General features: G+C 42.8%; 1 long non-coding RNA gene and 1 pseudogene across 3 annotated transcripts in view; one reads left to right on the forward strand and one right to left on the reverse strand.

Moving 5' to 3' along the window:
- LOC123729701 (uncharacterized) overlaps positions 1-13,336 on the reverse strand; it is a 51,109-nt gene that overhangs the window by 14,791 nt on the left and 22,982 nt on the right. The gene's annotated exons all lie outside the window — the stretch shown is intronic.
- On the forward strand, positions 4,992-8,041 carry LOC123729697 (L-rhamnose-binding lectin CSL3-like; annotated as a pseudogene). Its single transcript, XR_006761390.1, has 9 exons — positions 4,992-5,088; positions 5,387-5,422; positions 5,503-5,547; positions 5,680-5,814; positions 5,957-6,075; positions 7,333-7,377; positions 7,488-7,623; positions 7,701-7,808; positions 7,880-8,041. The product of XR_006761390.1 is annotated as an L-rhamnose-binding lectin CSL3-like (transcript).

The raw sequence follows: 13,336 nt of genomic DNA on the forward strand, positions 1-13,336 counted from the left end.
AATCTAATGTTTTGCTTTCGTTGTAAAGCCTTTTTGAAATCGGACAGTGTGGTTAGATTAACGAGAGTCTTGTCTTTAAAATGCTAGCATATAATGTCACAAAAACCTAGAAGACAGCTAAATGCAACACTAACCTTTGATGATCTTCATCAGATGACAACCCTAGGACATTATGTTATACAATACATGCATGTTTTGTTCAATCAAGTTCATATTTATATCAAAAAACAGCTTTTTACATTAGCATGTGACATTCAGAACTAGCATACCCCCCGCAAACTTCCGGGGAATTCGCTAACATTTTACTAAATTACTCACGATAAACGTTCACAAAAAGCATAACAATTATTTTAAGAATTATAGATACAGACCTCCTCTATGCACTCGATATGTCCGATTTTAAAATAGCTTTTTGGTGAAAGCACATTTTGCAATATTCTAAGTACATAGCCCAGGCATCACGGGCTAGCTATTTAGACACCCGGCAAGTTTAGCACTCACCAATATCAGCTTTACTATTATAAAAGTTTCATTACCTTTTGTTGTCTTCGTCAGAATGCACTCCCAGGACTGCTACTTCAATAACAAATGTTGGTTTGGTCCAAAATAATCCATCGTTATATCCGAATAGCGGCGTTTTATTCGTGCGTCCCAGACACTATCTGAAATGGTAAATCAGGGTCGTGCGGCGTGGCGCAATTCGTGACAAAAAAAATCGAAATATTCCATTACCGTACTTTCGAAGCATGTCAACCGCTGTTTAAAATCCATTTTTATGCCATAATAATGCGATAATATTCCGACCGGGAATCTCCTTTTAGCTAAACAGAGGAAAGAAAACAAAGCATTCGGTCGACGCGGGCACGCGCCTGAGTCTCACAGTACTGTAACCAGCCACTACCCAAACACGCTACTTTGTTTCAGCCAGAGCCTGCAAAGCCACGATTCAGCTTTTTACCGCCTTCTGAGACCCTATGGCAGCCGTAGGAAGTGTCACGGGACAGCTAAGATCCTCACTCTTCAATAAACAGAGACAAGAAGAACGACACCTTGTCAGACAGCCCACTTCCTGCCTGAAACCTTGTCAGGTTTTTGCCTGCCAAATGAGTTCTGTTATACTCACAGACACCATTCAAACAGTTTTAGAAACTTTAGGGTGTTTTCTATCCATATGTAATACGTATATGCATATTCTAGTTACTGGGTAGGAGTGGTAACCAGATTAAATCGGGCACGTTTTTTATCCAGCCGTGAAAATACTGCCCCCTAGCCATAACAGGTTAAGCATATCCCAGTATAGGTCACCTAACAGCACGAGCTCTGAAGATAGATGGGGGGCAATCAGTTCACATATGGTGTCCAGGGCACAGAAGGTGGTCTATAGCAAGTGGCAATGGCGAGAGATTTGTTTCTGGAAAGGTTGACTTTTAAAAGTACAAGGTCAAATTCTTTGACCTGGATAGTAAGACAGACCTCTGCAGGCTAATGCTGCAGTTGATTGCAACTCCGCCTCCTTTGGCAGTTCTATCTTGTCGGAAAATGTTATAGTTAGATGAATGAAATAAGGCAATAATTACTAACCAAAACAGCAATGGACGAGGCACATTGACATTATGGAGAGGCATGCGTAGCCGAGTGATCATCATTGGGTCCAGTGAGTAGCCTGGCGAGCTGGAGACACGACGATTCAGACAGCTAGCGGGCCGGGGCTAGCAGGCTAGCAGATGTGCATTCGAGGGATGTCGCAACGGAAGAAGTCAGTTGTAGCCCCTTCGTGCTGTTACGTCGGCAGATCAGTCGTGATGGATTATTTGGGCTCCGTGTAGTAAAAGGGTCCAGGCCAATTTGCAAAATAGGTATAGTAGCCCCAAAAGAATTGGCTGATGGACTTCTTCAGCCAACAGTCCGGTGTGCTCTAGACAGCTAGCGGGCTGAATCTAGAAGGCTAGTAGATGGGCATTCGAGGGATGTCGTTACGGGGGAGCCAGTTGAAAAGCCCCTCGGGCGGATTACATCGGTAGTCCAGTCGGGAAGGATCGTCGGGGCTCCATATCGGCAATAAAAGGGGTCTAGGCCAATTGGCAAAATAGGTATTGAAGCCTAAGGAGTGGCTGATGGACTTCTTTAGCTAGCTGGGAGATGGGCCTAGCATGAAATAGCTCCAGGCTAATAGGTGCTTGCTTCGGGACAGAGATGTTAGCCAGGAGAAGCCAATCGGATAGCAGCTAGCTGCGATGATCCAGTTGAAAGGGTTTAGAGCTTGAAGTGGGAATTAGGAGATATGGAGAAAAATAAGTCAGATTTGCTCTGGTTTGATTCGTGCTGTGCAAACTGGCAAGAGTATTCTGGGCTAAAGGTAGCTGGTGACCGCTAGCAGTGGCTAGCTGACTGCTAGCTAGTAGCTAGTTAGCTGGCTAGCTTCTGTTGGGGTTTCTGGTTCAAAAACGAAAGAAAATAGCAATCATACCACATCACTAAGCTTAGGCCCTTGGTCTCAACCCCACCCTGTGCAGCTGGGCCGACGGGCCGACCTCAGGTGTGAAGGTAGGCAACAACACCTCCGCCAGGCTGATCCTCAAGACTGGGGCCCCACAAAGGTGTGTGCTCAGCCTCCTCCTGTACTCCCTGTTCACCCATGACTGTGTGGCAACTCAATCATCAAGTTTGCTGACAACAGTGGTAGGCTTGATTACCAACAATGTCGAGACGGCCTACAGTGAGGAGTTGAGGGCCCTGACGGAATGATGCCAGGAAAATAACCTCTCCCTCAATGTCAACAAAACAAATGAGATGATCGTGGACAACAGTAGACAGCAGAGAGCTAGTCCCCATCCACGTCTACGGGGCCGCACTGGAGAGGATGAAAAGCTTTAAGTTACTCGGAGCCATGGCCTGTTCACCCCGCTACCATCTAGAAGGAGGTGAAAGTACAGGTGCATCAAAGCTGTGACCAAGAGACTGAGAAACTGGAGATAGAAGTTTTCTATCTCCAAAATATCGATGTTTTGTTCGCCGAGCCACTTAGTTATCACTTTTGCCTTATGGTAAGGTGCTCCATCATGCTGGAAAAGGCATTGTTCTTCACCAAACTGTTCCTGGATGGTTGGGAGAAGTTGCTCTCGGAAGATGTGTTGGTTCCATTCTTTATTCATGGCTGCGTTCTTAGGCAAAATTGTGTGTGAGCCCACTCCTTTGGCTGAGAAGCAACCCCACACATGGATGGTCTCAGGATGCTTTACTGTTGGCATGGCACAGGACTGATGGTGGCGCTCACCTTGTCTTCTCTGGACAAGCTTTTTTCCATATGCCCCAAACAATCGGAAACGGGATTCATCAGAGAAAATGACTTTACCCCAGATGCACTCACACCTGCCTGCTGCCATTCCTGAGCAAGCTTTGTACTGATGGTGCCCCGATCCAGCAGCTGAATCAACTTTAGGAGACGGTCCTGGTGCTTGCTGAACTTTCTTGGGCGCCCGGAAGCCTTCTTCACAACAATTGAACCGCTCTCCTTGAAGTTCTTGATGATCCGATAAATGGTTGATTTAGGTGCAATCTTACTGGCAGCAATATCCTTGCCTGTGAAGCCCTTTTTGTGCAAAGCACTGATGACGGCACATGTTTCCTTGCAGGTAAGCATGGTTGACAGAGGAAGAACAATGATTCCAAGCACCACCCTCCTTTTGAAGCTTCCAGTCTGTTATGCGAACTCAATCAGCATGAAAGAGTGATCTCCAGCCTTATCCTCGTCAACACTCACACGTGTGTTAACGAGATAATCACTGACATGATATCAGCTGGTCCTTTTGTGGCAGGGCTGAAATGCAGTGAAAATGTTTTGGGGGATTCAGTTCATTTGCATGGCAAAGAGGGACTTTGCAATTAATTGCAATTCATCTGATCTGGAGTATATGCAAATTGCAATCATACAAAACTTTTGGCCACGACTGTACATAGTCATTCAACACGGTTCACTTTAATAATGTTCACAGTAGAGTACCTGTACTGTGGGTTCTGTGGTCACCAAACTGCCTTCAAGCTCAGTGGTCTCCCTTCACAGGAGTGGCAACTGGGAACATATAAATGCACAAAATCACTGGGACCAGCATTTCCGGACCGCGGCGGTGAAGCCTGATAAGTTTAACACCCAAAGGGCTCGCACGTTGAAGGGCAAGGCACCTGTCCAGCAGCCCTGAGAATCGAAAGTTGAGAGGAGGAGGACACATAGCCACCAGAACAACACATCATGGGGAAATTGACCATAGAGAAAGATGGACACAGGATATCATCTTTATTTGTGTCATATTATGGCGTTCGTGAGCGCTCGGACATCAATCAAATAACAAATGTAATTACATTTGAGACAATAGAGGCAACATTCATTTTATTAAAGTAGTCAATTTTCTTCTATAATTTCTATGAGTTGGCAAACAATCTAAAAGGCTGCACACCACCACAGAGTGTGTTGTTTGAAAAGGTACTATTTGAAGGCAAAGCTGGCAATTTACTGCCACCTACAGTTATGCAATGTTTGCTCAAGAGTATAATTAATTGGCTGATCCCTCCTGATGACCCGGATTGAATAATAACGTGCGTTCAGCAGGATGCAACGTTTTGGAAGGTTCAGATAAAAATATGCTATGTTGAACAAATATGTCTCCGACATTTAGAATAAGGAAATACGTTGTCTCTATTCATGACATGGAAATCTGCAATGCTCGAAGGTTTTGCGACTGAACGTGGCCCGTGTGATTCTTCCTTAACGAAGAAGCTCCACCTAGATGGCTACTTTAAAATGTTCCGCCCTCAATGGCAATGTTAATGCCAAAATGTATTTTTATCCATCCAGAGTCCTCTATCTAACTCCATGAGACTGAACAAATAGCCAGGTATAGACCAGCAAACACCGGCCACTAATTGCAATGAGGTGCACCTGGAGACAAATAGATACACCTGGGTTAATTAAGACATGTCCCATAACATAAATACCAGGTGTATTGTGTCTAATTAGCATCAGTTGCATTTTCTCTGTTACTACCACTCCTGTACCTGGCATCATGCAAATGGTCAGACTGACAGTGGTTGCATGTGAGTATACAAAATCTGTATCTGATGCAGATTAGAATTTAAATATAAATGACCAAATGTTTGTATTTGAGAGTAATGGAAGTACGTGTCATATATGACCTGAGGGACATTCAATTTCTATTGTTATAAACAAATTTGTCTAACAAATTGTGACATTGCATGCATGGTATAAGAGACTAAATTCTGAACTTGATGACTACAGTACAATAAGTATAACTCAAATGCTGGAGTATACCTTCATGGCCCAAGTGCATATGATGTGGAATGTTGCTGAACTAGCTGTGTGATGTTGTTTCAGTGCTGGCTGCAGCTTGCTGTACAATAACAGATGGAGGTACTGTATGTAATAATGATGATACTACTTAACCAAGCTACTGTGAGTGGTGTGTAATTCCTGTTTATTTGTCCTGGCAGCAATCAGCATCACGTGTGAAGGCCATGATGCTTTCTTGCAATGTGGTAAGCTACTCAACACTACTGTATAGTCACCTATGATATTTTCTACTGTAGATTAGCGTCACTGGCCCACACCAGTCTTAGCTCTCCTTCATCCCTCACCTTTCCTTTGTCTCTCTTCCCCATCTCCCTCAGATGGAGGTAAGATTCAAATCAAGCGTGCCAACTATGGTCGTCGTAAACACGATGTGTGTTCCATTGGGCGCCCGATAACCAACTCACCGACACCAACTGCCTCAGCCAATCCTCCACCAGCAAGATGGCAGAAAGGTACTAGAACCAGTGGTGTTTACCTGTAGGAACTCCTTGGCCGTAGTGGTAACAACCACCAGCAAGATGGTAAAAAGATACTAGAACCTGAAGTGTTTACCTGTGGGAACTCATGACCTCTACCTGTCTCTGAAACACCCAGGTGCGATGGAAAGAGCCAGTGTGTTGTCCCGGCATCCAATTTGGTTTTTGGGGACCCCTGTGTTGGGACTTACAAGTACCTGGACACCAAATACTCCTGTGTCCAACAGCACAAAACAAGTAAGTCTCTGAATGTGTGCTAGTAATAGTTAGTGGTGGGCACCAATAGCCATAATTTAATTCAACGTACTATCGGTATGACTCCTACCCATTTTACTCTTTTGTAAAAGCGTGCACTCTGCTGATGAATAGAATGGGTTGGTTCCCCTATGGTACCAGCTTTGTTATTAAATTCTGTTTTATGGCCACAAAGTGTTAAATACATGCATTTATTTCTCCATGTTTAAGCCACCCTCACCTGCTAACTAACCCTAGCACACAAGCTGTGGTTATGGAACAATGTAGCCGGCAACAACTTTAGTTAGCGTAGCCTATAGGGGAGGTCGGAGACCTGGCAGTGTGGTGCCAAGACGACAAAGGAACTGATTGTGGACTACAGGAAACGGAGGGCCGAGCCCCTCCCTGCCAGGAGGCTAAAAGGATTTGCTATCAGCCTTCCGCTGCTCAATTCTACAGCTGCACCATTGAGAGCTTTTTGACTGGCTGCATTACCACTAGGTATGTAGCACGTTGCGGTCATATGCCAGAGGGTAGTGCGTACGGCCCAGTAAATCACTGAGGCCGCGCTCCCTGCCATCAGCATCTCGACACCACACATGTCGGAAAGCCCTACATTGTCAATGACACTGGCCACTGACAAATGGTACGGATGCACCAAGTCTGGAACCTGAACAGCTTCTACTTCCCCCAAGCCATAAAACTCCTGAATGACTACCCCCGACTATCTGCATTGACCCTTTTTGACTTGTCTCATATGCTGTTCCTTTTTAGATGTACATATCAAGCTCAATTAGCCAGCAAGAACACGGACGGGAAGTGGCTTAAGCTTATTTGATGCTTGTGCGCACTTAATCTGGTTTAAGACTGACTATGTTTCAGTGAACGGTAACTAGCTAGCACTACTCCCACAGATTTGTAGGGTATACAGCTAATCTGACACATAGCATGGCAAAGAAATGCAGATTTGGTGTAGCAGTTTGACTTTATTTTTCACCAGTTTCAGTCTAGCCAGCCCGTTTGCTTAACATATTAGCCTTTTGAGACCTGCTCATAAGGAAGTGGAACTACAAGGTAACGGTGAAAGATGACGCGCATAGCCCTTTATACTTTAGTACATGCCGACAAGTTTAAAATGACTTAAAAAATGCACCTGAAATCAACATTCCCTGTTAGTGCCCATCCCTAACACTTCACCAGGCTAATGTATGTCTTAATTTGTCTGGCCAGTGTGGTGTAACTCCTGTGTTGTCCTTGCAGTAAGCAGCATCGTATGTGAAGGCTCTGATTCCCAACTACTATGTGGTAAGCTGGTTAGCACTATTGTACGGTATAATCATGTGGTGACGTATATTAGTCACTAGCCCACACAAACACCCAGATTTGGCCATCCTTTTCTTCTTTCTCTTCCTCAGATCGGGGTGAGATCCATATTCAGCGTGCCAACTATGGTCGTCGTCAACACGATGTGTGTTCCATTGGGCGCCCACAGGAACAACTCAAAAACACCAACTGCCTCAGCCAATCCAGCACCAGCACAATGGCAGAAAGGTAGTGAAACCTTCAGTGTGCATTTACCTGTAGGCACTCATTGGCTGTGGTGTTAACCTGTACCTGTTGACACGCAGGTGTGACGGAGAGCGCCAGTGTATTGTCGAGGTATCCAACTCCGTGTTCGGCGACCCCTGTGTTGGAACTTATAAGTACTTGGATGTGGCTTACACCTGTGACTGAATGTGAGTTTTACATATGTGCATGCACACATGACTGGGAACTAGAATGCTGGTGCTGACAGTATGCCTTGCAGGATATCTTCCTGTGGAACATGAAGATGTACAAGGCTTCTGGGATATCTTCATCAGGTCGTGCTGTTTTCCTCCAACTTCAATGACCATTGTAAACCTGTGTATTTTGTGTTGAAGCATTTCTGAACTGTGGTTGGTCTGAATTAAATGAAGTGTCAGAAAGACAAGAATGGTTGCCTCTTGTATGTTACTAAATGTCACACGAATATTTCTGAACGTGTGTCCTTTATTCTCGCCTTTCACCGGACTAATTTGTACCTGGCGCTAACGTGCCTTTGTCTGTATTCTGTGCCCACCTTTAGGCAGTTGTAAAATACTCATTGTGCTCTGGATGGTCAAACAATTTAAATCAATTGTACCTGCCCCTCAAATCACTGACGGGTAGTACTTATGACATCAGCAGGCTTACTTGTCCAAGTCACCAGGTAATCTGTTCTCAAAGCAGACCTGGACGGTTAAGACATTACATACAATGTGTAGACCCTACAAACCCTGATCATTAAGTGATTGGCTCTTATTGATCAGATCATAAGCCAAATGTTACCGTGATGTGGAAATTAAGCTAGAGGCTATTTCTTAAACATATACATGCAGTGATGCTGCCCAACTACACCACAGTCATCTAACAGCCTCTTATCCAGAGGCAAACGGGGTCAACGCCCTGCTGAAGGGCACGTAGACAGATCTCCCACCGATGCTGCCCCTCAACCATCAGATTCCACCCTGAGAACGAAAATCAATCCATGCCCTGCCACATGAACCACCAATGAATGAAAACCATCATGGACAATATAACAGCAAGGCCAACAATGTTTGAGTGCATGTATGGCACCATGTCCATCTTGGTGCATTTGTACAAACACCTGCATGGCATCAACCTCAACTGTATCAACACAGCCCGTCAATGTATTTACCTTTTATATGGAATTTATTTTACATCTGTCATTCTATCCTTTGCCCAGCAACTCCGCTCCCACTTGTCTCCAATTCCTTAGCCCATCCCACCTGTCTCTGCTGGCCACCCTTTTGGGATTTCTACGCAGCATACGATGTTGTGATTAACATACAATTTCTGTCAAATAGAATCTACAGACTGAGTTGCAATACATTGACTGACCCGGTCTCTCCAGCTCTCCAACAGTACTATTTCTAGGGTCAGTTTTAGATCGATACCAAAATAAATGGACAATTGATTCTGGATCCTCAAATCTGCAGAGCTTCAATGGTTGTATGCCCCATAGTCAGCATTAGCTAAAAGAAAACCCATGAACTAATAGTAAAGGTAAATAGCAATAAAAACAATACTACAGAGATACAAAACAAGAACTTGAACTTATTCAAGAACGATCTAATGTAATATATTATGAATATGAATTGGGTGGGTTGAGATTATTAAATATAAAGCACTAAACCTCTCAAATCTTCACTTATTCATTTCACATTTACATTTTAGTCATTTAGCAGAAGCTTAAATCCAGAGCGACTTACAGTAGTGAATGCATACATTTCATGCATTTTTTTTTTTTCATACAGGCCCCCCCGTGGGAATCGAACCCACCATGCTGGCGTTGCAAACACCATGCTCTACCAACTGAGCCACAGGGAAGACTAATTCAAGAGTTTTACTTGAACCCTAAATGGTTCAAGTAGATTACTAAGAAAAGCTCATCCATTGTTTAACCTGTTAGGGCTAGGGGGCAGTATTGACACGGCTGGATAAAAAACATACCCGATTTAATCTGGTTACCAATCCTACCCAGTAACTAGAATATGCATATACTTATTACATATGGATAGAAAACACCCTAAATTTTCTAAAACTGTTTGAATGGTGTCTGTGAGTATAACAGAACTCAAATGGCAGGTCAAAACCTGGGAGATTCCTTTACAGGAAGTGGCCTGTCTGACCATTTCTTGAACTTCTTTTCCCTCTCTATCATTTACTAAGGATCTCTGCTCTAACGTGACACTTCCTACGTCGTCCATAGGCGCTCAGAGCCCGGGAAAAAACAGAATGTCGTCATTCCAGCCCCAGGCTGAAACACATTATCGCCTTTCTCAAGTGGCCGATCAAGGGACACTGGGCTTAGGCGCGTGACCCCGACCGCCCCCGCCTTTGGGATTTTTTTCCTCTGTTTGCCGAAAAGGAGATTCCCTGTCGGAATATTATCGCTTTTCTGCGAGAAAAATGTCGTAAAAATTGATTTTAAACAGCGGTTGACATGCTTCGAAGTACGGTAATGGAATATTTAGAATTTTATTGTCACGAATTGCGCCATGCGCGCGACACTTCTTTACTATTTCGGATAGTGTCTGGAACGCATACGAACAAAACGCCGCTATTCGGATATAACGATGGATTATTTTGGACCAAACCAACATTTGTTATTGAAGTAGCAGTCCTGGGTGTGCATTCTGACGAAGACAACAAAAGGTAATCAAACTTTTAAGTATTTTCACAGCCGGATAAAAAACGTACCCGATTTAATCTGATTATTACTCCTGCCCAGAAACTAGAATATGCATATAATTATTAGCTTTGGATAGAAAACACCCCAAAGTTTCTAAAACTGTTTGAATGGTGTCTGTGAGTATAACAGAACTCATTTGGCAGGCCAAAACCTGAGAAGATTCCAAACAGGAAGTGCCCTGTCTGACAATTTCTTGCCCTTCTTGATTATCTCTATCCATTACAGAGGATCTCTGCTGTTACGTGACACTTCCTACGGCTCCCATGGGCTCTTAGAAGGCGGCAAAAAGCTGAATCGTGGCTTTGCAGGCTCTGGCTGAAAAAAAAGTAGCGCGTTTGGATAGTGGCTGGTTACAGTACTGTGAGACTCAGGCGCGTGCCCACGTCGACCCCATGCTATGTTTTCTTTCGTCTGTTTACCTAAACGCAGATTCCCGGTTCGAATATTATCGCTTTTTTACGAGAAAAATGGCATAAAAATGTATTTTAAACAGCGGTTGACATGCTTCGAAGTACGGTAATGAAATATTTAGAAATCTTTTGTCACGAATTGCGCCATGCTCGTGACCCTTATTTACACTTCGGATAGTGTCTTGAACGCTACGAACAAAACGCCGCTATTTGGATATAACGATGGATTATTTTGGACCAAACCAACATTTGTTATTGAAGTAGCAGTCCTGGGAGTGCATTCTGACGAAGACAACAAAGGTAATCAAACTTTTGTAATAGTAAATCGGAGTTTGGTCAGGGCTAAACTTGGTCGGTGTCTAAATGGCTAGCCGTGATGGCTGGGCTATCTACTGAGAATATTGCAAAATGTGCTTTCACCGAAAAGCTATTTTAAAATCGGACATATCGAGTGCATAGAGGAGTTCTGTATCTATAATTCTTAAAATAATTGTTATGTTTTTTGTGAACGTTTATCGTGAGTAATTTAGTAAATTCACCGGATGTTTGCGGGGGGTATGCTAGTTCTGAACGTCACATGCTAATGTAAAAAAGCTGGTTTTTGATATAAATATGAACTTGATTGAACAAAACATGCATGCATTGTATAACATAATGTCCTAGGGTTGTCATCTGATGAAGATCATCAAATGTTAGTGCTGCATTTAGCTGTGGTTTTGTTTTTTGTGACATTATATGCTAGCTTGAAAAATGGGTGTCTGATTATTTCTGGCTGGGTACTCTGCTGACATAATCTAATGTTTTGCTTTCGCTGTAAAGCCTTTTTGAAATCGGACAGTGTGGTTAGATTAACGAGAGTCTTGTCTTTAAAATGCTGTAAAATAGTCATATGTTTGAAAAATGGAAGTTTTCGGATTTTAGAGGAGTTTGTATTTCGCGCCACATCCATCATTGGATATTGGAGCAGGTGTTCCGCTAGCGGAACGTCTAGATGTAAGAGGTTAAATCGGGTACGTTTTTCATCCGGCCGTGAAAATACTGCTCCCTAGCACAGACAGGTTAACCTCTTGGGGCTAGGTGGGACGCTAGCGTGCCACCCGTGGTGCACTCCATCAACAGCAGGTGCATTTCAAGAGCGGCAAATTTGAATCCAAATAAATGTCAAAATTCAAATTTTTCAAAAATACAACTATGTTACACCATTTGAAAGATAAACATCTCCTTAATCTAACCACGTTTTACGATTTCAAAAAGGTTTTACGGCGAAAGCATAAATTTAGAGTATGTTAGGACAGTACATTTACAAGAGTTGTGTGTAATGTTTTGTCAAGTCAAAGACAGGGTCACCAAAACCATAAAACCAGCTAAAATGATGCACTAACCTTTTACAATCTCCATCAGATGACACTCCTAGGACATTATGTTAGACAATGCATGCATTTTTAGTTCTATCAAGTTCATATTTATATCCAAAAACAGCGTTTTACTATGGCATTGATGTTGAGGAAATCGTTTCCCTCCAATAACCCGGCAGTCAAGTCAGCGTAACAAATTAAATAATTAAAATTAGAAAAAATTGGTAAAATATTATATTGTCATTTAAAGAATTATAGATTTACATCTCTTGAACGCAATCAACTTGCCAGATTTAAAAATAACCTTACTGGGAAATCACACTTTGCAATAATCTGAGCACTGCGCCCAGAAAAATACGCGTTGCGATACAGACTAGACGTCATGTTGGGGAGATCTAAAATCGAAAATACTATGTAAATAATCCATTACCTTTGATTCTCTTCATCAGATGTCACTTCCAGGTATCACAGGTCCATAACGAATGTAGTTTTGTTCAAAAAAGCTCATCATTTAATCCAAAAATCTCCGTCTCGTTAGCACATGATGTAAGCCAGCCGGACTTCTCGTCATGAACGAGGGGAAAAAATATATTTCCGTTCGTTCAAACATGTCAAACGTTGTATAGCATAAATCATTAGGGCCTTTTTAACCAGAACATGAATAATATTCAAGGTGGACGAATGCATACTCTTTTATAACGTATTGGAACGAGGGTACCCAACATGAACTAGCGCGCCAGGTGTCTAATGGGACATCATCGTTCCATGGCTCTTGTTCGGTCAGATCTCCCTCCAGAAGACTCAAAACACTTTGTAAAGGCTGGTGACATCTAGTGGAAGCAATAGGAAGTGCCAAAATATTCCTAAACCCCTGTGTTTTTCAATGGGATAGGTTTAAAGTCAATACAACACATCAGGTATCCACTTCCTGTCAGAAAATGTCTCAGGGTTTTGCCTGCCAAATGAGTTCTGTTATACTCACAGACACCATTCAAACAGTTTTGGAAACTTTAGAGTGTTTTCTATCCATATATAATAAGTATATGCATATTCTAGTTACTGGGTAGGATTAGTAACCAGATTAAATCGGGTACATTTTTTTTATCCAGACGTGCAAATGCTGCCCCCTAGACCCAACAGGTTAATGGAATTTATATGATTAAGGTTTTGACTAAATGATTCCACTCCGAAAATGTATAACTGAATGATTAGAAGACTAATTC

This window comes from Salmo salar, chromosome ssa22, assembly GCF_905237065.1.
Source record: "Salmo salar chromosome ssa22, Ssal_v3.1, whole genome shotgun sequence".
NCBI lineage: Eukaryota > Metazoa > Chordata > Actinopteri > Salmoniformes > Salmonidae > Salmo > Salmo salar.